Raw genomic sequence first — 27,807 nt, forward strand, 5'->3', positions numbered from 1 at the left:
GAGCAGTTTCTACTGTCCGCTACACTTTCCATGAAGTACTATTTACTCACACCAACCCTAGACCTGGGTCCTTCTATATTCATCATCTGCGGCCTACAATCTCAACTCGTGAGAACCTGAACATTTCTCATATACTATTTACCTCATGTTGTACAACAGCTGACTGAGATCCTTCTCATCTCTTTCCGCAATTTCAGTGTTGCCCCCATCTCCGCCTCTTATTGTACATCTAGAACTATTCATGGTTTTTGAGGCACTACAACACTGTGTGTGTTGGTATATGCATACAAATACACACACACACATGCATACACATATATACATCAGAGTTTTTTTCCACACATAACCTTTCTTCCACTTCTAGTGATAGATCTTCAGATGTACCCCATCAATAACATACCCTATGCATCAATAATCACATATACTATATATTGCTAGATTACTGGAACCTTCCATAAAACATCTCTACATTCCAGTGACATACAGCATCATTTTATGTACCGAACAGACAGTCCCTGTGCTCTTCATTTAAGGTATGTGATTTACATTTTTCAGGTTTACATATACCTATCATAACTGCACCTGTATCATCCAAGGGGCCACCTCCAACCCAAACATCCAAACTATTACATAGTTTCAAGTCATCTGCAAATATGATTTTTTTTCCTTACAGCCACGCTGTCAGACCACTTCATGCATACAGTGAAATGTACCAGACCCAGAACTTATTCCTACTGTGACATTAAGTAGTACTTCAAGAACTCACCTAGCCCCAACCTAGTTAAGCTCTAGGTCTGAGACCCACTTCAGTCGTTCTCCATATCTTGTCTTAAATACACCTCCCTTAGATCACAGCTGTAAGCTATCAAGAATGATGGAATAAAAGACTTTTCTGAAATGGAAAGAAGACCCATTCTTTTAGTACTGCATCCTGATCTAATACACTAAACACATGGACAAAAACTTAAAGCTGTGTTTTCAGTACAGTCTCTCCGAGAACTGCCGTGTATTTTTCACTGCATTTAAAGTCGGTCATATAGTCTTTCAATGCTTGCTCCATCAAATTACGGGTGGCAACTAGCCATCAGTTCATAAAGTACTCCCTAAACATTCACTTCAATAAATAACTGGTACCAAAATACAGCATGCCTCACAAATTCACATTTCATCCAAGTGCATAAGGGGTATGTTAAACTTCTGTGAGCAGTCCCAATGCCTCCTGCACCCCAGATACTAAGAAAATTAAGTCAGCAATAAGGAATTTGAAGGTATGTAATGTTAAAGACTGTTGTACACAAATAACAAGTGCCTTTAGACTTCGGATACAGAGGAAAAAGTATAATCCTCATCTCTAAATATCTTGTAGTACATGAAATGTATTGTTTGGGCTCAGAAAAGCAGAAAAATAAACCTAAGACAGCAAGGGTCATACAAAATACCTGCTATAATAAACCTGATATGAGGTTCTTACTTATGAATGTTTTTTTAAAACAGAAAAGAAGCCTTATGCTACCACACAGATGGCAATCAAAGGCAACAAGCATTGCGCATCAGTTAGGAGCCTACACACCTCATGCTGCCACAATGCTCTTTTCATGTTTATTTAAAAGGGAAGGATAACAGAGAGGCAAAAGTTAAAACATTTTTTAGTAACACAGCACTGACAGTGGCCCACATTCCTGTAGCACTGCAGAATTGTGTATAGTGTAGAGAAGATACAACACACCTCATGTTTCCACAAAAATGGGAGTTAAAACTCTATCAGCCCTTCTTGTTTTGTTAGCCTTTATTTCTTCACTACCTTCTCACTTCTACTGCATATAATATACACTATTTGTACTGCAGCTGAATCTCATGTAATACCTATCTGTTCTTTATATACCAATCAGGAGCAGCCTTAGGTCAACTGGCACCCTAGGCAAAAGTGCTCCACTGCGCCCCCCACCACACCACCCAAGGCCCCCATCCTGGTCTACCTACACCAAGTAAACACTGAAAAAGCGCCCCTGCTAGAGTGGCGCCCTAGGCGGCTGCCTAGTTGGCCTATGCCTAAGGCTGGCTATAACACCAATTGCTCTTTGTTTAAATGCTTACACTTTCTTGAACTTGCTTATGTATGATATTTTTAGACCCATTAATTGTTTACTATTGGCTACTATGTTATGTGTTTATTTTTTTCTACTATTTTGATCATTTGTAATTTTTATGGAGCTCTTCTCCTCGGGTCTCCACTGAAAATGTGCCCCTGGCTCAGCTGGACTAACCACGTTAACAAAATGTCAATAAATTAAATAATAAATGTATTACAAAGCATTACTATCAGTCCACCAATCACAACTATTTGTTATACATTCTCAAAACAGATGTCAAGAAACTCTCTTCTCTCTCTGAAGTTGAATTTCTTGACATCCATTTTTCAAAGACCTCGCAATCTACTTTTAATCAGTGGCTTTGTCATAACCCCCAAAGTGAATTCATTAAAAACACAGAGCTTTTTATTATCTAAAGTTTAAGTTGCTTCCATAACACAAATGAATATTTATGCATCTGAATACTGAAAACTTCCTCTGCCAAAGATGAAATCTTTGGGGACTCTGAAAACACAGTACTGTATTTTAGAAAATTGGTTAACATGAATAGCAGATCAGAACAGTTCTTCAATATTCAAAATGGATATACAACCTACAAAGTCCAATAACAGGCAGGTTTCACTAATAAAAGTCAAATCCATGTCTTTGTGAAAAAAAATCAAACAGTTGTCACTTTTCCATTAAGTGAAAAACCACATGTACTCATATGCAATACTGAACTCCCAGCATGATCAAAGACAGAGCTTGATAAATATATGATGGCGGCACTAAAACAGTTTCCCATAAGACAAAAAAAGTTTCATCTGTCACATTTCTACTTTCTAAGTAGAAAAATATGTACTCCAACGAAATGCTAAATCACCTACAGGTTGCTGGATGGCACAGGACAATACTTTAATCACAATCAGCTAACATCTCATTTGCTAATACTTCCCCTGCCTTATATCAAGCAGCAAATGGGATAGCAAAGTAGGCTTAACAAAGGATACACAAAGAAAAAGGATGTGGTCTAATTTTTACTGAAATCACTGCATCAGCTGAATTATCTGGAAAAACTGTTAAAACATAATATTCATATAACCCTAGCACTGAACCAATATGAATGTAAAATGTGGAACAACGAAAAGCCACAAAAAACTGAACAAAAATGGTCCAAACCAAGAGTTTAACAAGTGTATCTTTAGTCCACTAAAAAACGTAACTTAGGTGCTTTCGTCCACAACTGTGAACTTCATCAGAATAAAACAGTGCTAAAAATCGAGCCATTTAAAACACTGAAGGATTACACATCACTCCACCAAAAAAATGATTGGTTGATAAAATAATTAGAATATATTCAATTAAAAAGTCAAAATTCTGCTCTGTATTTAAAGGGATATTCACCCATACAAATTGGTACGCTAAATGACCTAATAAATAATAACCCAAACACTAAAAATGCATAAAAAGGCCTATAAAAATGTATGTTTTTCAAAATTCACTGTAATTCTTGTCATATTAAAAATGATGAAAAATTTCATTTCAGGGCTTTACTGGAAAGGCTCACCCAGACTCTGCCACAGCATGCTGTGAGGGAAAGGTTAGTTTTCTTTTTATTTCTTGTACTTTGTATTACTTTATTGCCCTTTTCTACTTTGTACACTCTGATTTGTTTTCTTTACACTGTGTTTTACTTGTATTCTATTTTTAACTGTATACTAAAACTTGAAAAGAGACCACAGCTCTGACTCTTGTGAGTCAGAATTTTTGCCACCTTCCCACCCTGTTACTGTTGTATTCTTAAACATCACTGTTTTTCTAATTGCCTGGCCCTTATGTTAATTTGACCATATATTTTTCCCTCTCTCCGTTCACTGGCTGGTGTGAATAAGCACAAGGTTATCATTTTGTGAAATCACTCCCCTTCAACTATTTAAATTTATTGGCCATCCTACTATATTCCATAGTACCAGAATACAAAAGTGCCCACCCCTTTCAATCTATCTTGCTCTTTTAAAAACAGTGGCTCTCCACTACAACTTAACTTTTTAGACTGCTAAAACTTAAGTTACTCACTTTCATATCTAACTGCTTAGTGCACACTGCAGTGTTTAGGATAAACCATTTTTTTCATCTTACTTTTAAGCATCTGTTGCTACACCACCAGTTATTGGAGAGCCCACATTCTGCTTCTCAGTACTCATCTTAGAATTAGTGCTTCTGTTTACTCCTGGTGAGAGAAAGAGCACAGGGACATTATTTTCTGGAGACTGCTGATTACCAGAAAGCCCAATAACTGCTTTATAGGTGACAGCTTGGAATCTGTGCTTCTATTCTGATCCAGGTGAGAGAAGGAACAGAGTGCATTGATTCCTGACTGTTTCTGGTTGGAGAGTGAGTGTCTGTGCTTACCGTACCAGACTAGTCTAGTTGCTGTTCTAGGCATCTACCAGAAAAAGGCTACAAGCCTACAGACCCTTGCATCATCTGGGACAAGTCTGTGGATCACCAGTCTATACCCTGCTTCTCTTATTGGGACTGGTGCTAGCGTTTTGCTTCTGGTGAGAGAAGAAAAGGAGCACTGTATCACAACAGAGTGAAGCTATGGTGAGACCAGCATTAGTAGCAGCCAGGCAGAAGCCATTCATGCGAATCCCGACTTTTCATTATTCATGACAAGCTAATTCTTTGTTTTCAGAATGTACTGCTTGATTTGTTTCTAATCTGCCTAAATACTTCATCCTTAAATTTTCAGGGTCTATGCATTCCCCTCAAGTGACTGGCAGTGCACTGTACAGACTCGTACATTGAATGACATTTTCCTGTAAAAGCACAATTGAAGTTTCTCCAATATCTAGCTGCACACAGGACAACTAGTTTTCAGTGATAAGCACTGTCCACATAGTTGCAAACCGGATACTCCTGATAGTGATTAGACAGTTGGAGTGAGAATATCAATCAATAAAAAAGGGTCTGTTGCCATGGATATGAACATTCTACTGTCTGTCACCAGCTTGGTGTATATGAGCATCCTGAGGCAATGTAGAAATTGCCTCATGTTTACTGACAACCAGTTAAGTCTCAAATAAACTGATATGGTATGTGAAAGATGCATTTGTACAATGCCACTGGAGGCAAAGCTCTCACATAAAAGTATTCCTAATGTCAATAAGGTTGTCAGTAGCACATAACCTGCACCCATCACACACAATTCAAAGCCGACATATAGACCCACATTTGCTGAGGCACTTACATGTAACCTTCCTAAACTACAAAGACCTTCTAGATCAAGTACACATAAATACAGTCACAGCAGCCCCGAATGAGCTCTTTCAAAACACCTACATCAACACATAGAGCTACATCTCATGGAGCCTCTACCTCTAAGACCATAAGGCAAGTCACCATACAATCCAACATTCTAGTCAATGGAGACTCCATCGTGAGGCACACTGATGTCCCTCGCACCAGGCTGAGTAAGGAGTAAATTATGGTCAATTGCTTATCAGGGGCTAGGATCCGCCACATTACACATGCACTTAGGTCACTGGACCACTATTACCAATATGACTCAGTCATAGTCCATGTGGGAGTAAATGACCTGAGATGTACCCCCCAGACTATATGAAGAGAGACATCATGGAGCTGTAAGAATATAGGTCTCAGGCTGGTATGAGCCTAACACTGAGCAGCATTTTACCTTCTCCAAGGATGATGCCACAATATGAACAAAAGATGACTGACTTTAATAACTGGCTTAGTTTCTGGTGTCATCCCAAGGGGGTGCAATATTTGTTAGCATGGAAAGAGATGGTCAAGAGACCACACTGCTTTGCCAGGGATCATCTGCACCTCTCCCTTCTAGGCTTTCAAATATTAGCCAAAACATTGCCTTCCCCCATGGTGCCTTTTTTAGGCAATGCCAAACTGAAAGTACTTCCGACATAGCAAATCAAAACCAAGAAAATCTAAAGGCATTACTGCTCAATGCTAGGAGACTAAACAAAATTCTCCACTCCCTAAAAACTCTCTTTACCCCTGAAAATGCTGATGTCTGTGCAGTCACTAAAGCCATGGACAGCACACCAACATTGCAAGTTTATAATGCCATCCACACATGGTGGAGGTGTCTCAATTTACATCAAAAATAAATATACTTCAAGGCTGACCAAACAGGACAATGCACTTGAGCCAATCCATGTTCAAATCACTAGAGGTAAAATCCAATACCACTTCCTTGCAAGTTATAGGTCCCGCTCTATGACCAAGGAAACCCACACCATATATTTAAACTTATTAGAAACACTAATCATCCAACCCAATACCATATTCATGGGTGACTTTAATTACCCCACTATTAACTGGGAATCTTACACTACACCAAATGTACATGCACAGAGATTCCTGGATTGTTTAAACACAAACTCCCTGGACCGGACAGTCAATACACCAACCAGGAGTGCAACCATACTGGATCTGGTCCTCATTAGTATGGGAGACTGCTGCACACCCCCTACTGTAATGCCTTCCCTGGTAAAGTCAGAACACAAAATGGGCTCCTTTGATGTAAAAATAAAACCTGGACCCACAGATAAATCTGGAATATTCAGGAACTTGAGCACCATTCTAAGGCTAACCTCCTGCTATTAAGTGAGAACCTGGCAAAATTTCAAGTCCCCATAAACCCTGAGAACACTTCTGCCTATGCAGAACTGTTCACAGAAACCCTGTACAAGCATGTTAACAGCTGCACAGAGGCACCTACACCTACCAGAAAGAAGCACAGAACTAACTCAAAAAACAAGCCACCCTGGTGGAATCACAAAACCAAATCAGCTGTATAACAGGAGGAAGAAAACCATGGCAAAAATTAGGAGGTGCAGCACCCAGCAGGATAAGAGCACTTTCAAACTAAACAAACAACTTAGAGGACAAATAAAGTCTACCAAAGCCAAATTTGAGGCAAGATTGGACTCCCAGGCCAAGGACAACCACAAAGCATTCTTTAGCTATGTCCACAACCTCAAAGGCAATACACTTCATGAAGATTGAAACAAAAATGTATTGTTCATAGAGAGTGTTATGAAGGTTGAAATGAAAACATTGTTCATAGAGAGTATTTATGTTTAGTCTTATTTTGGTTGAATAAAGTTGTGAATTTGATTTATCAGTGTCTGGCTACGTTTCCTGGGTGCCTTAATTATTTAGGATACAAATCCTTGGTCAGATTTTCTGAAGTCCTTTGTCCTATGTAAACAGAAAAGTATCTGTCTATGCACATCTAGTTGGTGTAGCATATATTCTGCTTTTGTTGCCATAGCTGGGAAAAAAGAATGGAAGGTCTATATATTGATTCAGATTAGATTCTGAGCATACTTTGGGTAGAAAGGATGGGTTTGTTCGTAGGGATACCCTGTCTTTGTGGAAAAGTATGTAGGGCAGCTTCATTATTGCGGGAGCACTGAAAGGGCTTTCCAAAGAAGGATTCTCTGTCGCCCTGGTTTTGTGGACCCCCTCTGCCATGTGTCCGGCATCTTTCATTATTGCTTCCCCCTTTGCCCCTGGGGGAAGAATCACCACATGTGTCTGGAAAAACTCTCTGGAATTTTCGAAACCACATCTTTCCTCCCTTTAGACCTTTTGGATAAGGCCTAGAAGGTAGGGAAAAATTGACTCCTATGGCAGACAGAGGTTTTTCTTTCCTGTTCACACCTGGTTTGTGTCTGACTTTAGGCCCAAACAAAGATGAGCCATCTAAGGGGACATTAACAAAGGAAGACTTAAAGGGCTCTGCAAAGTTAGACAAGCGCATCCAGGAATGTCTCATTAGGGAAATTCTTGAACCCGCTTGCCCTACTCGCTCCATCATCTGCATAGGAAATGAGCCTCATGGAGGAGTTTACCATCAAATTCAAGGTAGAGAGCTGGGAAGAGAGAGTAAAGGTGCTGAAGAGAAGGTGCGCTTTCTACATCTGTTCATCGTATGAGACTCTTTGTTCGGGGGATGGACAGAAGAGGACATCTCTGACAATTCTTTCTTGGTGGCCACTGCCACCACCTTAACATTTACTGGGACACCTTTGGTAAGAAAAGTTTTATCAGTGGGGGAAGTAATGAATTTATTTGGCCTCTGAGGGACTGGCTCCACTGAGTCTGGAATATTCCACGCCTTTCGACAAACCTAACCGGGAAAAGCCGAAGAAGAAGAAGGTTTATGAGTTCATCAAAAGGCGGAGACACCCAAGTGGTGAAATGGAGAGACCCAAAAGCCTTCAGGTAGACAAACTCCTCCTCAGAAGGGTTGCTGGGCTTCCAGCCACCTCTCTGCTCAAGTATTTCTAGGATATCTGCAAAGGAGACATCCTCAGAGGGTGACTGTGGGGACCCTTCTGACTTATCGAGGTCTGTGTCAGATGTGACAGACTCCTCTGGGGATTTTATATGCTTCCTTTTACATAATCTCTTGCGAGGGGACCTCTTCAAAAGGATATTCTGGAGAGGTTTCAGAAGAGAGGGGTTCACCCAATGGGGTATCCCGAGGCCGTGGGTCTCCATATCTCTGTGGATGCAGTTCTGTGGAGACTGACACCGGTGCCTTTTGGGGGAGGAATGACTGGGTCTGAGAGTGGAGCTGCCCATGGAGAGAGCACTCTCCTCATCACCTTGAAGGCCCATGGTCCAAGGAAGCTTCCGGCTCTGAAGAACTAGAAGGTATCCCTGGCACCAAGGGGGTTGGCTCCGAGGTCGATATAGGGGCCGAGCTCACCCGTGCTGAGGCCCTGAGAGGCAACTTCAGATCAGACAAATGTTTGATCGGACTCCCCTCCCCGGACCCGACCAGAGAATGTCGGCTCCTAGACTCCTCAAGCTCAGATGGCACCGAGGACGTCAGAGCAGTAGTCGGGGCTGAAGATCCTGGAAAAGGTTTGGCTCTGACGGTTCCACTACAATCAGCTCCATGCATTCCGGCTCTGAAGTCCCAAGTCAGGTCAGAGGAGGAATCTATGTTGGCAGCGTAGGCTTAGTTGGTTCCAAAACCCTCTGGGTCAGCTCAGACAACAATTTGGCTAGTGCCGGTGTCCTCAAAAGTCTGTACACCACCTGATCCACACAGTCATCTGAAAGGCTCCTGACGGATCGAGAGGAGGGGCAGAAGATCTTGAAACCTGCAGAATGGGGGTTCTCAATGTCACAGAAACTGGTTCTAGTGCTGGGGACGGTCTCAGAGTTTGAAACCCCAAAGGCTCTGAAACTGAAGGAGCTGAGGTGGATAGTTTCTCGGGCCAGACAGATTTTGGTTCCCAATGAGGACATTTTCTGTAACTTTTTTGTCAGCTCTGAATGAGGTTCGGAAGCTGAGGAAGATCTTTTTCCTGATTTCTCAGACTTTGTTGAGGTGGAAGAGGTCTGTTTTGTTGATCTCTGACCTTCTCCTATGGTGTCTTGAAAAGGAGTCTTAAATAACCCCTTAAGTATCAATTTATTCTTCCCTTCAAGAAGAAGCCTGGAACTAAAAGAATGGCAAATCCCACAAGACTTGTAGATGTACTGTTCCAAGACAGTACACACACACACACACACACACACACACACACACACACACTATGACCATCAGTCATTGACATTTTCTGACTACACTTAGAGCATTTTTTGAACCCAGAAGGTTTGGTATATTTGGTCTGTTTAGATATCTTACAAGCCAACAAAAGAAATCACTACATATAACACACCAAGGGGTAACAGTTTTTTTTTTTTTGGAAGAATATATGAAAAGCACACAACAGGGGAAAAACCCTCTAACTTAAACGAGCCAGGTTACATGATAGAACAATTCACCAAAAAACAAGTCCGTCAATCAACATATCTAACTACAGTAATGCACACTGAAGGGAGAAAGACCCTCTAATTTAAACAGATCAAGCAGCCCTCTAATTTAAGCGAGCTAAAGAAGTTATAATCAAAAATGCACACACTAAGGAAAAAACACACTATCTGAATGGGCTTTACATACATATATATATATATATATATATATATATATATATATATAGAACCCTCTATGTAAATATAAAACGCACTAATTTAAACAGCTCAAACAGCGAGCCCAAGAAGGTATTTTAAACACTACAGGAAAGTCAGGATAGGGTAGATATATAAGCCTTGAGAGAAACAACAGCCAACACTCAAACAGCCAGAAAAAAATGAACACAGCCAAAGTTAACCAATGTTAACTAATTTTTCTAATCTAAAGTACTACTAAGTAATCCAAGAAGAAAAGCTATCAAAGTTTACAATAAACACTATTGAAAGAAAATCACTTAGCAAGAGCCAGTGTGAAGCACCCGATCTTGTTTAGCGGCAAATGAGATCTAGGGAGTTTCATCATGAGATAGGGTTTCAGCCACAAGCTAGTTGGAGACCTTGAGCTTTTGTAAACGGTTGAGGTGGAAACGAGGATTGGTTCCAAACCCAACCAGTACAGAATGAAGGTGAGGTGAGGTAGGAGATCCTCGGCTCCGACTCGGCCATCTTCAAAAGCTCGAGAGCTGCTTACTGGCTCGAGGCCCCCCTATATCCCATGATGCCTGGCGCTAGATACCCAGATCTCATTTGGCAAGTCTAACTGCAGACATAATAATAAAGGAATCCTATCCTAGAATGCATAAATCCTACTGGAGAGACTATTAGTCAGAAAGGATTAGCCAGAGAAGACTCAGCCAGTGAAAAATCAAGAAGAATTCTTCTCGGTCCACTAGGATAGGGGAATGGAGGGTAGGACGCAAGAAAGAAGGCGAGAAGAAGACAACTAACATGGAACGTTATGGTAGGTACACAACTTCTTTATGTTAAGTTGTCTATCTCGCCTTCATTCTTGCTGGTTGGGACAGCGTCCCTAGCACCTAAAATCCTGGGTGGCTCATCGGAAAAGACTCTTCAGAACAGTGGAACCAAAATCAGCTCTGCTCCTGGAAACCAAATCCAACTTGTAATGCGAAATGAAGGTATGTGGGTTGGCCCATGCAGCCACAGCACAAATAGATTCCATGGGCAACCTAGCCTGAAAGGCCACCGAAGTAGCTAAAGCTCTGGTGGAGTGACCTTTTGGTTTAACTGGCAATTCTTTATTCCCGAGTTGATATATGAATGTGATGATAGAAGTCAACCACCTGGATAAGGTTACCTTGGAGACCGGAAGACCTTGTTTACCTACTGCACAAGACATGAAAAGTTGATCTGATTTTCTAATGTCCTTCGTTCTATGCAAATAAAAGCGTAGCTGCCTGTGAACACCTACCTGATGCAACTTATATTCCGCCCTGTTGGAGTGGTTAGGGAAAAACACAGGAAGGTCTATTGACCGATTCAAGTTACTCTCTGAAGAGACCTTAGGAAGGAAGGACGGATTAGTCCTAAGAGCAACCCTGTCATTGTGGAACACGAGGTATGGGGGACGGATAGAAAGAGCCTGTAGTTCCGAAACTCTTCTGGCTGAAGTAATAGCTACCAGAAAAAGGGTTTTCCAAGATAAGAACTTCAATGAACAAGAAGCTGCAGGTTCGAAAGTGGGCAAAATTAGAGAAGCTAAAATCAAATACAGTGGTGGAGGATCTCTCACTGGGGGCCTGAGCAGAGTGGTTCCTTTGAGAAAGGCTTTACACAGCTTATGAGACATGATATTGTTTTCCGACAGGCCAATGTGAAAATTTGAAATTGCAGCTAACTGAACTCTAGTTGTAGCGGAAGAGGACCCAGCATGGAAGAGTTCCGCAAGAAATTCCAAAATGTAGTGTACAGGGGCTGAAAAGGGGTCTATACTTTTAACCTCTGCCCAGGAAGAAAAACGTTTCCACTTACTAGCGTAAGTTTTTCTGGTCGTAGACTTGTGTGATGACAAAATGATTTCGCGCACAGAGGGGGAGATATCTGGAAGCCTGGCTAAAGTTGGAAGTGGAGCAACCAAGTCGTGAGCTGGAGAGAGTGTAGGGATTGGTGCAGCCCGCCCGACTGATGAATCAGGAGGTCTGGAACTAGGTCCAGAGTCCAAGGCTGCTCAAGAAGATAGCGATGCAGGAACGGGAACCATATTTGTCGAGGCCAGTAAGGAGCAATGAGGATCATTTTGCAACCCAATACGGTAGCTTTCTGAATTAGCTTCGGGATTAGGGGAAAAGGAGGGAATGCATAAAGCAGTCCCTAAGGCCAATCGTGGACTAGAGCGTCTCTGGGGGAATGCCCGGGAAGTGGAAGGAGAGAGAAGAAATTGCTGCACTTTGCTGTTGAAGGGAGTTGCAAAAAGGTCGCAGCAAGGTTGGCCCCATTTGCGGAAGATTTGGTCCGTAACTACCTGGTTCAGAGACCACTCGTAAGGCATGAGAATTGCTCTGCTCAGTCTGTCTGCTATGACGTTGGACCTTCCAGGGATGTACGTTGCAATCAGAAACCGTTGGGTAGAGATCGCCCATTGCCAGAGTCTGAGTGCTTCTCGACGTAGGGGGTAGGACCTGGTTCCGCCCTGCTTGTTGATGTACCACACTACAGACATATTGTCTATTTGAATTGCAATGATCCTAGTAGGAAGAGAGTCCCGAAGAGCCTGCAATGCTAACAGCACAGCCCTCATCTCCAAGACATTTATGTGCAGATGGTACTCGTGAGGATGCCAGGTGCCTTGGACTGTTCTGCCCTGATAATGTCCCCCCCCACCCGATCAGGGAGGCGTCCGTGGTCACCGTAGCAACTGGAGGGGGGAGAACAAATAGTCTGCCGTGGAGCACTGATGTGGAGACCATCCACCACGCAAGGTGCTTCTTGCATGCTTGAGTGATCATAATCATGTAAGACATGGGAAGTTGCTGGAAGGACCATTGGGTGAAAAGAAGCCACTGGAGAATCCTCATGTGAAAACGAGCTAGAGGGACAAGTATGATCGCTGCTGCGATGAGACACAGAGTTTGAAGGACAAACCTGGCTTGAATTCTTTTGCATGCTAATAAAACCTTCACATGCTGACGAATCACTAACACCCTGTCTGTTGGGAGGCTCCCTAACATGTCTTTGGTATTTAAATTTGCGCCTATAAAGGTGATAGATTGACAGGGCAACAATGCAGACTTTTTGAAATTTATTGTGATACCTAGCCTGGAGCAAGTGTCGATAGTGCAGACTCTGGCTCGCAGAAGGTGATGTCTGGTGGTAGCAGTGAGGAGCCAATTGTCGAGATATGGAAACACCTGGAATCCTTGCCATCTCAGGTCAGCGGTAACTACTGCCATCCATTTGGTAAACACCCTGGGGGCTGTGGTGAGACCAAAGGGCAGAGCTCTGAACTGATAATGGCTGGCTCCCAGCCGGAAGCGAAGGAATCTTCTGGAACATCTGTCCATTTTGATGTGGTAGTACACATCCTGAAGATCTATAGAGCACATCCAATTGTCCTGACCTAGGAAGGGCAAAATGGACTGTAGCGTGACCATCCGCAACTTCGTTCTTTGTACAGACCTGTTCAGTCTGCTGAGATCCAGAATGGGTCTCCAGTCCCCTGTCTTTTTTGGTACCAAAAAGAACCTTGAGTAAATTCCGGATCCTTGTTGGTCTGCTGGGACTTGCTGGATGGCCCTTTTTCTTAGCAGTTTTGAGACTTCTTGAACTGCTTGGTCCCTTAGATTGGGTGGAACGTCTGGAAGGGACTTGTTTGATCTTAAGGGGGTGCGAACTAAGGGAATTCTGTAGCCTCCGGATAGGACGGACTGTACCCATTTGTCTTGTGTTATGTCTTGCCAGGCTCTTGGGTACAGCGATAATCTTCCCCCGACTGCCTCCAGAGGTGGGCAGTTGGGCAACCCTTCAGGGATGCTGGAAGGGCTTCTCAGAGAAAGATTCTCTGCTGCCCTGATTTTGCGGACCCCCTCTGCCACGAGGGCGGCATCTGTTATTGTACCCTCCTCTGCCCCTGGATGGGAACTCACCACGTGTGTCCGGCAAGGCTCCCTGGGATTTCCGGAACCACATCTTTCCACTATTCTGACCCTTAGGATATGGTCTGGAAGGAGTGGAAAGACTTCTACGGCAGAGAGAGTCTTGCCTTCCTGCTCACACCTGGTAAGGGTATCTTTCACCTGTGATCCAAAGAGAGAGGAACCATCAAAAGGGGTAATGGTGAAAGACGCTCTGAAAGGTTCCACAAAGTTACATAGCCGCATCCAAGCGTGCCTCCTTAGGGCCACGCTTGCCCCTGAGGCTCTACTCGCACCATCGGCTGCATACGAAATGAGCCTCATGGAGGAGTTTATCACTGAATTAAGAGTCGCCAGCAGGGAGGCTGCCTTAGCCTGGGCCCCCTCAGCTGATGAATCTTGGAGGGCCGCATGGAAAAGGTCGCTGAAGAGAACATCCGCTTCCCATATCTGTCCATTGTCCTGGACTCCTTGTTAGGGGGATAGACAGATGAAGAAGTTTCAGCCAACTCCTTCTTTGTGGCCGCCCCCTCGGAGCCAACGAGGGAGTCTCGGTGCCCAGATCCCTCCAGGGAAGGTACCATGGAAGGGATCAGAGCAGACGACGGAACCGAAGGAGAGGGTATCGGAGTCGACGGTTCCACGACTCGAACCCCAACAAACTCCGTCTCTGAGCTCATAGGATGAGTCGGAGGAGGAATATCTACAGCTGTGGACGGAGCAGACACCTGATGAGGGGGGCTGGACAACATTTTGGCTAGGGCCTGCGATTTTAACAGCCTACTGACCACTCTTTCCAAGTCATGGTCCGAAAGTCTAGAGGACCGAGAAGAGTGGGATGAGCGATGACTACGCTCCGATTGGAGCAGAGGCAACTTCGGAGTCAAACGTATCGACTCCAGAGAAGAAGACCTGGATCTTTTCAGACTCTCAGACAACTCCGAAGAACGTGTCGGAGCCGACTGGGAGGGAGGAACATCGGTTCAAGCCGGAGCCGAGATGGATTGTATCCTTCACCCAACAACGACTCCGAACTGGGAGCCGAAGGTTTAGGTGGCCTGAAGATTTCACGGGCTGAGCCTTCTCCGGTGAATCTTGGGGTTTAAGCAAACCCCTCAGGATCAATTTGTTTTTGCGCTCCTGCAGGACTCTGACTGAAAGCATGGCAGATCGAGCAAGAGTCCTGCAGGTGCACAGCGCCCAGACAATAAACACAAGAAGTGTGACCATCTGTCAGAGACATCTTCTGAAAGCATGAGTCACACTTCTTGAATCTGGACGGTTTAGGATCCTTGGACATCCTGGAGGAAAACCAAGGACAAGAAAACACACACAGAAAGGTTAAAGTAACTAACCACTAAAAATTACACACTACACTTACCACAACCAAACTACAAGCACTACTACAAACAAAAAACTATAGTTAATCATCACTAAACATTAACAGTGATTCTTTTATTAAGAAGGAGATAGAGAGAAAAGGTTATCCACTTAAAGGGAAAACCTTTCTGAGGTAAGGAAAGGGAGAGAAGGGGGGGCTCTCTAACTTAAACGAGTTTCTTGGGGAAAAGTAATCGGGATCTAGAGAAAACTAGCTACAATACAACAGTCTAATCTAACAACTAATTCTACACTAAAAACTAGCAGTTTTGACAAGAAAAATACAATAATAATAAAGTTTTATATGACCTGAGCCAGTAGAACAACCTCGCAGCAGAAGCGGCAAATGAGATCTGGGTATCTAGCGCCAGGCATCATGGGAAATAGGGGGCCTTGAGCCAGTAAGCAGTTCTCGAGCTTTTGAAGATGGCCGAGTCGGAGCAGAGGATCGGCTCAGAACCCAACCAGCAAGAATGAAGGCGAGATAGACAACTTAACATCAGGTGTTATGTTTTTACATAATAGCTTCTCACGTTAACCGAATGCAACATCTTTCAGAAACTGTTGTTAACAGCTATGTTAGCTCCTTGCTGCTGTTCCTAACACAGACACTGTAAGCAAATCAGCCACAGCTGTTTAAATGATTACAGATACTGCACTCACCCCAACTGCCTAACAAAAGTGACTGCAACAATGACTGGCAAAAACCTATCAGCATTTCTTCTGTAGTGGCAATCATGCCTTGTAATGGTTTGTACCTTTAGTAGCTACCTCCTTCACCCCATCTCAGCTATGGCTTTGCTGAAGGACACAATGGAAACAATACTGCTCCCCCATAATTTTTCTTAATTTGGACTGGTCAACAGTATACTTATAGCCTTTACACAAGTGGTTATCTATGGTAACTTATGTGTTCATTTTATTACTATTTTAATTTGCATATGTGCCAGTGCTGTGTTTTACATTTGTGTTTTGAGTACTTAAGCATACTTTAAGCCAGTGGGAAAGACTGTTTTAGACATTATGACGACTGTTGGTCTTCTCAGCATGTATACATGAATTCACTTCCTGTCAGGCTTCATTCCTTTCCTATGTAATCTTGGCTTTCACTTAAGAGATATAGCTGGTTCATGTGCGACCTGGTGCAGCTCCCTGGTCTTACACCCCTCACCACTAGGTTGAGGAGCACAAAAAAAAAAGAAAGGAAAGAAAGAAATGCCCCTCCTACCTTTTCTCCATTCTGGCACGTATTCCTCATCTCCCAAGGTGAAGTGCCGCATCCTAACTGAGAGCAAATACATACAAAAAAAATGAAAAAGGTACGTTCTATCAAGCACTCAAAAGCTCCAGATGCTAAAACCCTCCATCTCTGCTCCTGCCTAACACATGCACGTGCGCGCACACACATGCGCACACTACTTGAAAGCAAAAACAAACAAAAACACAAAAGTTCTCCCTTCTCTTCTAAGAAGGAGCACCAGATCCTTATCACCCTTAAGCTCTACTTAAGGACACCAATAAATAAATACATACATATATAAAATAACAGTAATTCTCCAAACCATAACCCAAGAATGCCAGGTCCTAAAGCCCTTCATCTCTGCTCCTGCCCCTTGCATTTATTGAGGAACCCCCCCAGGACCTTGAGCTTACCACTTCCCCGTACCCTAGCTATGCTTCTAGCTTACTTAAAAATGTTACTTTTTTACCTTTTGGGATGTCTTTCATTCTCTTTATTGGGTAATGCACTTAAATTTTAGTTTTAAATGCTTGCAATTCTGTATAGTCTATTTTGTGCCACAATCTGGATTTCTGTTTTATTGATTTATTTAATTCAGATTTAGCAAAATACTTGAAGCTTTTTTTAATGGTTTACTTTACTGTTTTCAGGACTATTTATGTTTGGCAGTTTATCTGTGCTAAATGACTTTTAAAGATTGAGGTAGTTCATTCTGAGAGATACCTTGCTGTAACTTATCCTTCTGTGAAGTATTTTACTTCTTAGACGGCCTTAGTAAAAACAGCATTCCTGTTATTGTTTAAGTTTATCCAATCAGGTTGGAGTTCTAGCCTGGCCATTTTCTTAACTATGTTTTCTATTTTTATAAAGGGGATTATTATATGTAAAACTATATCTATAAGGCAGTATGCATTATATCACTCTGATCACTCACTCATTGTGAGCTATATTTAACACTATACTACACATGCTATAGACTATTTACATAAAAATTAAACTTACCAGTATTTTTAGAATTACATTTTAATAAATAAAACTGTGCTTTAATGAACTTTCATATCTGGGGATTTTCTTTATTTATCCTTTAACTAACCTGAACAGTCCCACTAGGCTAGTGGTGTCTTTTCATGGGAGACTCAAGGTGGCATTTATACTATTAGGGGAAATTTGGCCAAGGCATCAGGAAACTTCCCCTAGTCTTGATAGCTGGGGGAAGGATTTGTGTGTTACACATCCTGACTTCCTGTTTCCTGTCCAGGCACGGAGGCAGCCAGAAGGAACAAGAAGAAAATATGGCTGATTCAGCTTTGCTGAAAATGAAGTGAAGGTTAATGAAAATGTAGCTGAAATGATAAAATGGCTACCAGAAGTTTTTTTTTCTTATGCTGTGGGTGCAGGAAAAACAGTGATATTGGAACAAAAGGAGATCTGTAGCTGTAACAGAGATGGATTCAGAGGAAAACTTTCAGAGGAGATTGTTTGTGAAGGAGACGCAATTATCTCGGAGAAATGCATAATTACTACCTTCCAATCAGGAGGGATGCGGGATGATTACTTGGAAGAAATGGTAAACCAAAGTGAACCAGAAAGTGGAGCAGCAATTTCATGGCATGACATGGAGAAAATAGAAAAAGGAGAAGAAGAGACTGTGCCAGAAAAAGTTCAAGAGACAAAAACTTATGCACTAACTGTGGGAGAAGGAGCAAAGAAGAAAGAAGAAATAAAAGAAACAAAAAAGAAGTATACAGTACGTGTGAGCTGTAAAAAGAAATGTTTGGACAGGTATAAGGTTTGGGATCTGTCAGAGCCCCTCTGGGTGTCAAAGCAAAAGAGGTAAGAGCATTCATTTTAATTAATAAAGAGACTCTGTGACTTGATATTTGAGACTGGGCAGGCCATGGAAAAAATTTTGGGGTGCATATGAACAAAAGAAAAATATTTATCCATGGTCAGAATATGTCGTGCAAGGTTTCACAGACAAAACAAAAAGAATAATGATCCAGTTTAGAACAGAAGTTGAAGCAAAAGAACTGAAAGAACATTTGTTAACTATATGTAAAGACGTAATGGAAACTACAAAAGTATACGGATGAAAGAGGACTATGGACAGGGGGATGAGAATATGGAGTAATACTGAAAATGATAATGTTACGCACATACCTAGTATTATTAATGTTCATGGTAATAGGGATTTTGTGAAATACAGGGGTCAACCAAAAACTTGCTACTTTGTGGAAAAATTGATCATTTAATCAATGAATGGGATAAAAAAAGATGTTATGTGGTAAAGCAAGGCATAAAGCAAATAAATGTGATTAGAAGTGCAAAAATGTGGCAATACTGGTCATTTGTGGCTAGAATGTGAAATGAATGTGCAAGAAAATGAAGTTATACAGAATAAAGACAGAAGAATATGTAATACGTGAAAATGTACAAAAAGATGCAACTGAGAAGAGGCTATACATGAAGTTAAAGAAAATAACAAGAAAAAAAAACAGAGACGACAACTGAGGAAGAAGTAGATTGGTGCACAGTAAGAAATAAAAAGAATTTGATAGGGAAAAAGAGTTAATGAAAGAAAAAGAAAATTCAAAAACATAATGCTTACAGAAAATAAGAAAGGAAAGGGATAAACATTTCATTACACTAACTGTTCTTAAAAGCTGAAAATATTAGCTTTACATGTGAACAGTATGAAAAATCTTAAGAGGAGAATAGGTATATTACAATGGTGTGCTGCAGTAGATGCACATATTATTGTTTTAGAAGATATCAGATTATTAACAGAGGAAGAAAGAACACAAACTGAAAAACTTTGGAATGGTGTGGTAGTTTGGAACATGGAGAAAGAAAGATGCTTAGGCATATGTATATTATGTCAAGAAAGCATTAAAATATTAGATGTAACCATAGTGGAACCAGGCTGAACTACGGTAATACACGTGAGAAGAAAAAAATGTGTGTATAGAATTATAGCTTTATATGCATATGTAACAAAAAAAAGAGAAATTATGTTTAAAAACATTCCTGAATATGTCTGTGTAAATATGGACATTACAGTGGTGGGTGATTTTAACTGTAATTTAAGGAAAAATAAGAACAATTGTGATGTTAAAATGGCTAAAGAAATTATGAGAAATGGAAAGTTAAGTGTATGGGAGAATAACCACTGGACCTATAAAAGGAATGAAATTAGGACAGAAATTTTTAAGTATTGGATAGTTTAAAAGTTATAAAAAAAGAAGTATGCTGGATTTTCAGATCATGTGGCAATATGGGTTAAAGTACAGGGAGAATAGGAAAATGAATGTAAATGAATTAGATTTACAACAGAAAAATGAACTTGTAGAATTATGGAAAAATCATACAACTATGAGGGAGTTTTATGAGAATTGGACTGTTTGGTGGCTTAATTTTAAAGAAAAATATAAAAATGTATTTTTAGAATGTATAAGGAAGAAAAGAAAGAGAAATGTCAAGATATTAAGTCAAGAAACATTTAGAGACTTATTAGAGAAGAAAAATTCCTTTTATGAAAAAAAAGAGAAATACAGAAAATGAAAAATTAAAATTAACAATTTGTTACATAAGCAAAAATATTGTTTACAAGGAAAGAAAGAAGAGGTAGCACCATATATGATTAAAATAATAAAAGGAGGAAAAGTAATAAGAATTAAAAAATAAGGAAGGTAAGCAAATAAGATAGCAAGAAGGAATATATGAAATAATTAAATAGTATGTATGAATTATTTGTCAAGAGAGAAGAAAACGTAGAACAAATTTATAAAGATGAAAAATTAAATAAAGAAGATAATGAGTATTTAGAACAAAAAATAACCATGAACAAAATTGAATGAAATTCTAAAAGATATTAACATGAATTCTACAACAGGACTGGAAAGAAATGAGCATGGTATGTATACAGAAATGAAAGCGTGGCAAAATATAATTTTTATACAAGTTATAAATGAATGGTTAGAAATTGGAATTAAAGAGATATGTACAGGAGTTATAAAAATTACATTTAAAAATGGAAATAGAGGAGATAAAAAAAGGAGACCTATAACATTGAATAATACAGATTATATTTTTTATGAGAATAATAACAAAAAAGTTACAAAGAAAAATGGATAGATTATATGACCACAGTGTATTTGGAAGAAAAGGAAGATTAGAGTTACTATAGATAATAAGAGAAATAATTTGATTATATCATAAACAAAAATGTAAAAGTGAAGGTTTTGATAGGGGAGATAAGTAAAGTGTATGATAATATTCAATATAAATCATTATGGGGAACTTTGCAGGCATATAATGTAAGCAAAAAAATATTACAAGTAATAAAATCCGTTTATGAAAGAATCTATGTAAAACTAAATGTAAATGGCTGGATTGGGAAAGAAATAAAAATAGAATGTGGAATAAAGCTGGGCTGCCCAGCTAGTAGTGTAATTTTCTCATTAGTTATTAATGTAACAGTGAAGGAAATTAATAACATGTCAAGTAGTGGTGGATACAAAATGATGAAGGAAGTACAATTGCCAATGTATAATTATGCAGATGATATTGTATTAATTGTTAAAAATAAAAGTATGGATGGAAAAAGTAAATGAAAAATTAAGTATCATTTTTTTTAAAAAATTGGTTTTATGTATAAATAAGGAGAAAAGTAAAGGATTTGGTTTTGAAGGTATGATAGGAGGTGATGAGTTCAATGAAAAATATATAAATATATTAGGAATAACATTTGGAAGGAATGAATACAGACAACAGCAAAGGGATAATGTACTCAAAGAAGTAAAGGATATAACTAAATTTTGGATATCATATAGATTTTCATATAGAAAAAAGCACACTTGTTTAACACCATGGTAATAGGAAAATCTGCTTATGTTGCTAACATTTATTTGATTCCTATCAAGTATGAAAAGGAATTAATGATGGTGATTATATTTCTCTTTTATATGGGGGCTGTAGACTGAATACAGTCAAAAGAGTGATTCTGCATATGAAAGAAGAGCAAGGAGGTTTGGGTTTAATAAGCTCAATAGCATATGCAGCATCTTTAATTTTGTATAAGGTATTAAAAGAAATTATAAAGGAAAATAAAAACTTGACAGAAATGATACTATAGTATAAATATAAAGAACTGTGAGAAGGAATGGAAGTTAAACAATGAAGTAAAAACATTCTGAATGAAGAAATGAAAGAGTACCAAAACAAAACTGTGTTGTGGAAAATACAGAATGTATGTGAGAAAAATAGAAAGGAATGGTACTTAAGCATTATGAAAATATTTTATTGTACTGATCCATGGAAAGATTAGAAATGTATAAGAAAAAAGTCATAATGATGACATATAACTATAAAAGGACTAAAGAATGTAATGATTTTTTATGGAGATTGCCTATTAGAAAATTGCCACATACGGCAAATATTCCATACAAAAAAAGCAATACAGAATATGTACTAAATGTGGAGAGTTTGAGACTACTGAGTATGTGTTTTTGAAATGTGAAAGAGTTAATAATTTGTAGAAAGAAATATGTAAAGGTAATAGGGTGAAAAGTTTGTTAAAATTTGAACAAATAAATATGGACATAATACAATTTGGTTATTACGGTGCACGTAAACAGGAAGAAGTGAAGAAAATGGACTGAGTAATATTTTATGCTTCATGGACTATATGGAAGAGACTAAATGAAATTAAATACAGTGGAAACTGGACTCTGACAAAGATTTTGGAAAAAATGTTTTGGTTGTGGATAAAAGAGTGGGGGGAAATGCTTAAATTGAAGTTTATAATGTATGGAGATTTGTAAACAGATGTAAATAATGTAAATAATATGTAATGTAAACATCAATAAAACCCCCCTACTCTTGGCGAACAGGGACTCTACTCAGTGTTACACTTCCTGTCTTCCAGTCCAGGTGTACAGGTGGCTCGGAGAAGCAAGAAACCAAAAATAGAGCATGGAGGATGGAGAAAGCATTTTGCAGGTGTTGAATGCGAGTGGAGAAATGGGAGCACAGAAATAGTAAATAGTGAATAATGAACCGCAGGTTATGTGGAGTGAGAGGAATGGAAAGGAAAGAAAGAGCAAAACATCCTCTTAAAAGCAAGAAGAAGCGGTTGATTAAGCATCATAGACATGGAGGAGCTATTCCAACAAAATATGTTCACAAAAGATCCTACAACACCTGAATGTGTTGTTACAACCCTACAGTCAGGAGGGTTGCGAGACATATATTTAAAAGAATTAACTGAGCAGAGTGAACCAGAAAGTGAAAAGGCAGTATCGTGAGGTGAAATAAATACAATAGGAAGTTCAAGAAATAAAGGGCAGAAGAAAGCAATCGTATGAACCAACTGTAGGAGAAGGTAAAAGAAGAGAAGAAAAGAAAAAGCAAGTAAGAAGAAAACATTGAGTAAGGATAAGTAACAAAACAGAAAATGAACTTCACAGGTATGAAATATGGCATAGCATCATTTCACCACCACTGAGTACTGAAACCACAGAAGTAAGAGAATTTATTTGTATGAACAAGGACTCTGTGACATTTTTGAAGAAGCACAGTATATGAAAAATTCTTAGAACATAAAAAAAAATAAAGAATGAGAATCCTTGGAACGTGCAAGTTGTACAAGCATTTAATAGAGAAATAAAAAAAGAATATATATATATATATATATATATATATATATATATATATATATATATATATATATATATATATACTTATGTACTGAAGTTGAAGGGGAAATTTTAAAAGATTTAATAACTGTGTGAAGGGATGTAATTGGCATCACAAAGGATTTATGACAATAAAGGTTTATGGATTGGAGGATAGGAATGTGGTTTTATATTGCAAATGCAAAATGAGAAAATAATGCATGTGCCCAGTATAATTAATGTGGAAGGATATAGAGGATTGGTTAAATACTGGGGTCAACCAAAAATCGGCTTTTTTGTGGTAAAAATGACCATATAATTAATAACTGTAATAAAAAATGTTTAATTTGTGGTAAAACTGGTCACAAGCAAATCAAAATGTGAAGAAAATGTACATAGTGTGAAAAAATAGGACATTTATTGATGGATTGTAATGTTAAAGACAATCATACAAAGGAAACAAAGGCAGACCAAGTAACAGAGATTGTGTCAGTAAATAAAACATAAGAAATACCAAATGAAAATAGTAATGAGGAAGATATAAGGGTAAGGATACAAGAAAGTACAGTTTTGTACCTACCATAAATGTAGATGTTCGAGTGGTTATGCTGCTGCAGTCATCACAATTGGGTTATCCTGCCGTCAGGCAGTCCCGCAGTTGGCCTGAATTCCAAAGCCTTGGTCCGGTGTCAGTTGTCGTCGCTTCTTCCCTGACATCAGTGCGGCAGGGGTATAAAAGAGGCAGCCGACACCATATTCTTCAGTTTTTCTTGCCCCAGATGTCAGGAGCCCCAAACTAAGAAGGCAAAATAAGAAGCTTGCAAAACATACCTTAGTGCAAAACAATGGTACTAGTTGTAAGCAAATACACCATATAGACATGCATCCCAAAGGTTGAAGTACATGGAGGTATAAGAAAAGTCTTGTTAGGTAGAGGGGATGGAGGGAGGGTAACCTGGACTGCAGCAGCATAACCACTCGAACCATCTACATTTATGGTAGGTACAAAACTGTACTATGTTCATTGTGCTATGCTGCTGCAGTCATCACAATTGGGTAGAGTCCCAAAGCTATGATTGGGTGGTAGGAGCTAAACTGGGTTAGGTGCAGCTAAGATGCCCTGCAGAACTGCAGTGGCAAACCCAGCTCTGGTTTTTGAGTACAGAGGAAGGTGGTAATGCTTGGTGAAGGTGTGCACTGAACTCCAGGTAGCTGCCTCCAGAATGTCCTTTGTTGGGACTCCTCGGAGGAAGGCTGCTGAGGTTGCTGTAGCCCTGGTAGAGTGAGACCTAATACTAGCAGGCACTGCTTTCCCGTGGTGTGAGTAGCAAAAGCGGATGCAATGTGCTATCCATTTGGAGATGGTCTGTTTTGAAATAGCCTTTCCTTCTGAGCCTGGTGCATAGGATACAAGGAGTTGGTCATTTTCTGAAGGCCCTTGTCTTGTCCAAATAGTAACGTAATTGTCTGTGAATGTCCAAAGAGTGAAGGAGTCTTTCTCCGTTATGTGGGTTTGGATAAAAGGTGGGCAAGTGTATGGTCTGACTGAGAGCCACACTGGATACTACCCTTTGGCATGAAGGAAGGGTTGGTGCGTAAAGATACTCTATCCTGATGGAAAATGATGAAAGGTTCCACTGCCATAATTGCCTGCAGTTCTGAGACTCTGCGTGCTGAGGTGATAGCTAGCAGCAGGGCTGTCTTCCATGACAAGTATTGAAGCTCTGCTGAAAAGGCTGGTTCGAAAGGAGGAAGTGTTAACTTTTCCAGAACAAAATTTAGATTCCCAAGTTGGAGTTGGTGGTTTTCTGGGGGGTCTTATATTTTTTGCCCCTCTGAGAAACTGCCTTAGCAAAGGATGAGAGAAAATGGGAGGAACCATATCATATTGAGCTGAAATGGCTGAAGCATGGATCTTCATGGATGAGAAAGAAAGGCCTTTGTGCAGCATCTCAGTTAGATATTGGAGTATGTGCGGAATATTTGGGATGCCAGGATTTAGGCATCTGGCCTGGCTCCATACACAAAATCTTTTCCATTTGTCTGAGTAAGTTTTTCTGGTGCTGGGCCTCCTGGCCTCCAAAATGACATTCTGGACGTCCTTTGAGAGAAGTGTTGTTTGATAATTTAAGGTATTTTCCATGCAGCTAGATTTAAGGTCCTTAGCTGACTGTGAAAGATCTGAGAGTTTTGTTGGGTTAACAGCAGAGGGAATTGAGGTCAGATCCATGGAGAGCTGCGAGTCAAGTTTCGTAGTAGTGGGTACCAGTGTTGACGTGGCCAGTCCGGAGCAATGAGGATCATCTGTGGTCTCTCTGATCTGGCTTTCAGTAATACCTGGGTCAGTAGAGACAGAGGTGGGATGGCGTAGACTGACAATGCTGTCCAACTGAATGATAGGGCATCCACTTTCCAGGCCAGGGGATGTTAAGTCCTTGTGCAAAATTTTTGTAGTTGGCAATTGTTGGTTGAGGCAAACAGATCTATGTCTGGTGGTCCCCACCTTTGAGTTATCATTGAGAATACTTGTGGGTGTAGTCTCCACTCGTGAGGGTCTGTCAAATTTCTGCTTAATTTGTCTGCCAAAATGTTTTCTTTTCCTGGCAGGAATTGTGCTTGCAGTTGTACTTGGTAAGTTAATGCTGTGTTCCACAAGTCCATTGCCTGTCTGCATAGTGGGTAAGAGTGTGTTCCTCCTTGTTTGTTTATGTACCACATAACTGTGGTGTTGTCCGTCCTTATTAGAAGTTGTCCTGGATGCAAGCGGTCCTTGAAGGCTGTTAGTGCATTTTTTACAGCTAGCATCTCCTTTTGATTGATGTGTAGTTGCCTTTGGTTTGCAGACCATTTGCCCTGTATATGCATTGTCCTGCCATGTGTGCACACCAGGCGTAGTCTGATGAATCTGTTGTCAAGGTTTGGTTTGCTGGAGGTGAGACAAAAGGAAGGCCCTTGTTTGCTTGGCATGCTTGAGCCCACCATAGAAACTCTTTTTGAAGGCAAGGAATGAGAGTTATAGTTGCTTCGAGGCTGTGTCTGTGTTGGGACCATACACTTTTTAGGTACCATTGTAGTTTCCTCATATGCAGCCTTGCATATGCAATTAGTTGAATGCAGGATGCCATGTACCCCAATGCCTGCAGGAATTTCCTTGCAGTGAGCTGGGTAGAAGTTGCCATCTTTTTGAAGTACTGAGCCAGTTGTTTTTGCTTGTCTGGCATGAGGTAAGCCATCTGGGCCATTGTATTCAAGCTGGCACCCAGGAAAATTATTTCTTGTGAGGGTATTAGTTTTGACTTCTTTTTGTTTACTGTGTACCCTAGGCAACTTAGCAACTTTGTTACAAATGCCAGATGCTGTAGTAGGATGCCTTTGCTGTCCGCTTGGATCAGGCAGTCGTCCAGATATGGATAAATTTGTATTCCTTGCTGTCTGCAGTATGCAATTACTGATGCCAGGCATTTCGTGAATACTCTGGGCCCAGTAGATAAGCCAAAGGGCAATGCAGAAAATTGATAATGCGTTGTGCCTGCCAAAAATCTGAGGTATCTTCTGCAATCTTGTCTGATAGGGACATGCAGGTATGCCTCTTGGAGGTCCAATGTTACCAGCCAAGACTCCTTGCCCAGCATGGAAAGAAGCTGCTATAGTGTGAGCATTTTGAATTTGGGAATGTCCAGGTACGTGTTTAGAACTGAAAGGTCTAAGATGGGTCTCCAGGCTTTGTCCTTTCTTGGTACTAGAAACAGTCTTGAGTAAAATCCTTGACCTTGCTCTTTTGCAGGTACCTTTTGAATTGCTTTCATGTTCATGAGAGCTGAAATTTGCTTTTGTGCCTCTGCCCATTGGTTTGTTGGCAGATTTGGCATGCCTCTCATCCGTGGTAAAGTGTGAAAATGAAATCTGTAGCCTCGGGTAATAATATCCAGAACCCATTTGTCCTTTGTTATGATGTGCCAATTTTGTGGGAAAAGAGCCAGTTTTCCTCCTAGAGGTGCTGCCTGGGCAATTTTGCTTGGCAGGCGAAGAGGAAAGTCATTGAGTTTGTTTTCTGAAGCATTGAGATCTGTCGTCTCCCCCTCTGAGTTGTTGTTTGCCATTGTCTAGGCCTGAAGGTACCTTGTGCCTGGCCTCTGCCCCTAGGGCGTCTGTACCTGCCCCTTTGGGGTTTGTCTGAAGCAGGAAAGGACCAGTTTTTTGATGGCCAGTTTCTGCTGAAGCGAGGAAGTTGTACCTGTAAAAAATCTTTAACTGTTTGCATTGATTTTGCCTTTTCTTCCTTCTTCTTTAAACTCTGCTTTGACACCAAATAACGCATCCTTTTGCAGTGGAGCATCCAGTAACTTTGCTTTGACATGTTCTGGTAAGGTCTGCTCTTTTAGCCAAACATGTCTACGTATTACAGACCCTGTGACTGCTGCTCTACATGAGGCCTCCAAAGAATCAAAATCACACTGCAAGGTATGTTTACCCACTTGTTCTGCTGCATG

At 40.4% G+C, this 27,807-nt stretch overlaps 1 protein-coding gene across 1 annotated transcript in view; it reads right to left on the bottom strand.

The window, feature by feature from the left end:
* The window catches only part of TAX1BP1 (Tax1 binding protein 1), a 1,493,491-nt gene that overhangs the window by 858,449 nt on the left and 607,235 nt on the right, over positions 1–27,807 (bottom strand). The gene's annotated exons all lie outside the window — the stretch shown is intronic.

Source organism: Protopterus annectens, chromosome 3.part1, assembly GCF_019279795.1.
Source record: "Protopterus annectens isolate FY-2018-M chromosome 3.part1, PAN1.0, whole genome shotgun sequence".
Lineage (NCBI taxonomy): Eukaryota > Metazoa > Chordata > Ceratodontiformes > Protopteridae > Protopterus > Protopterus annectens.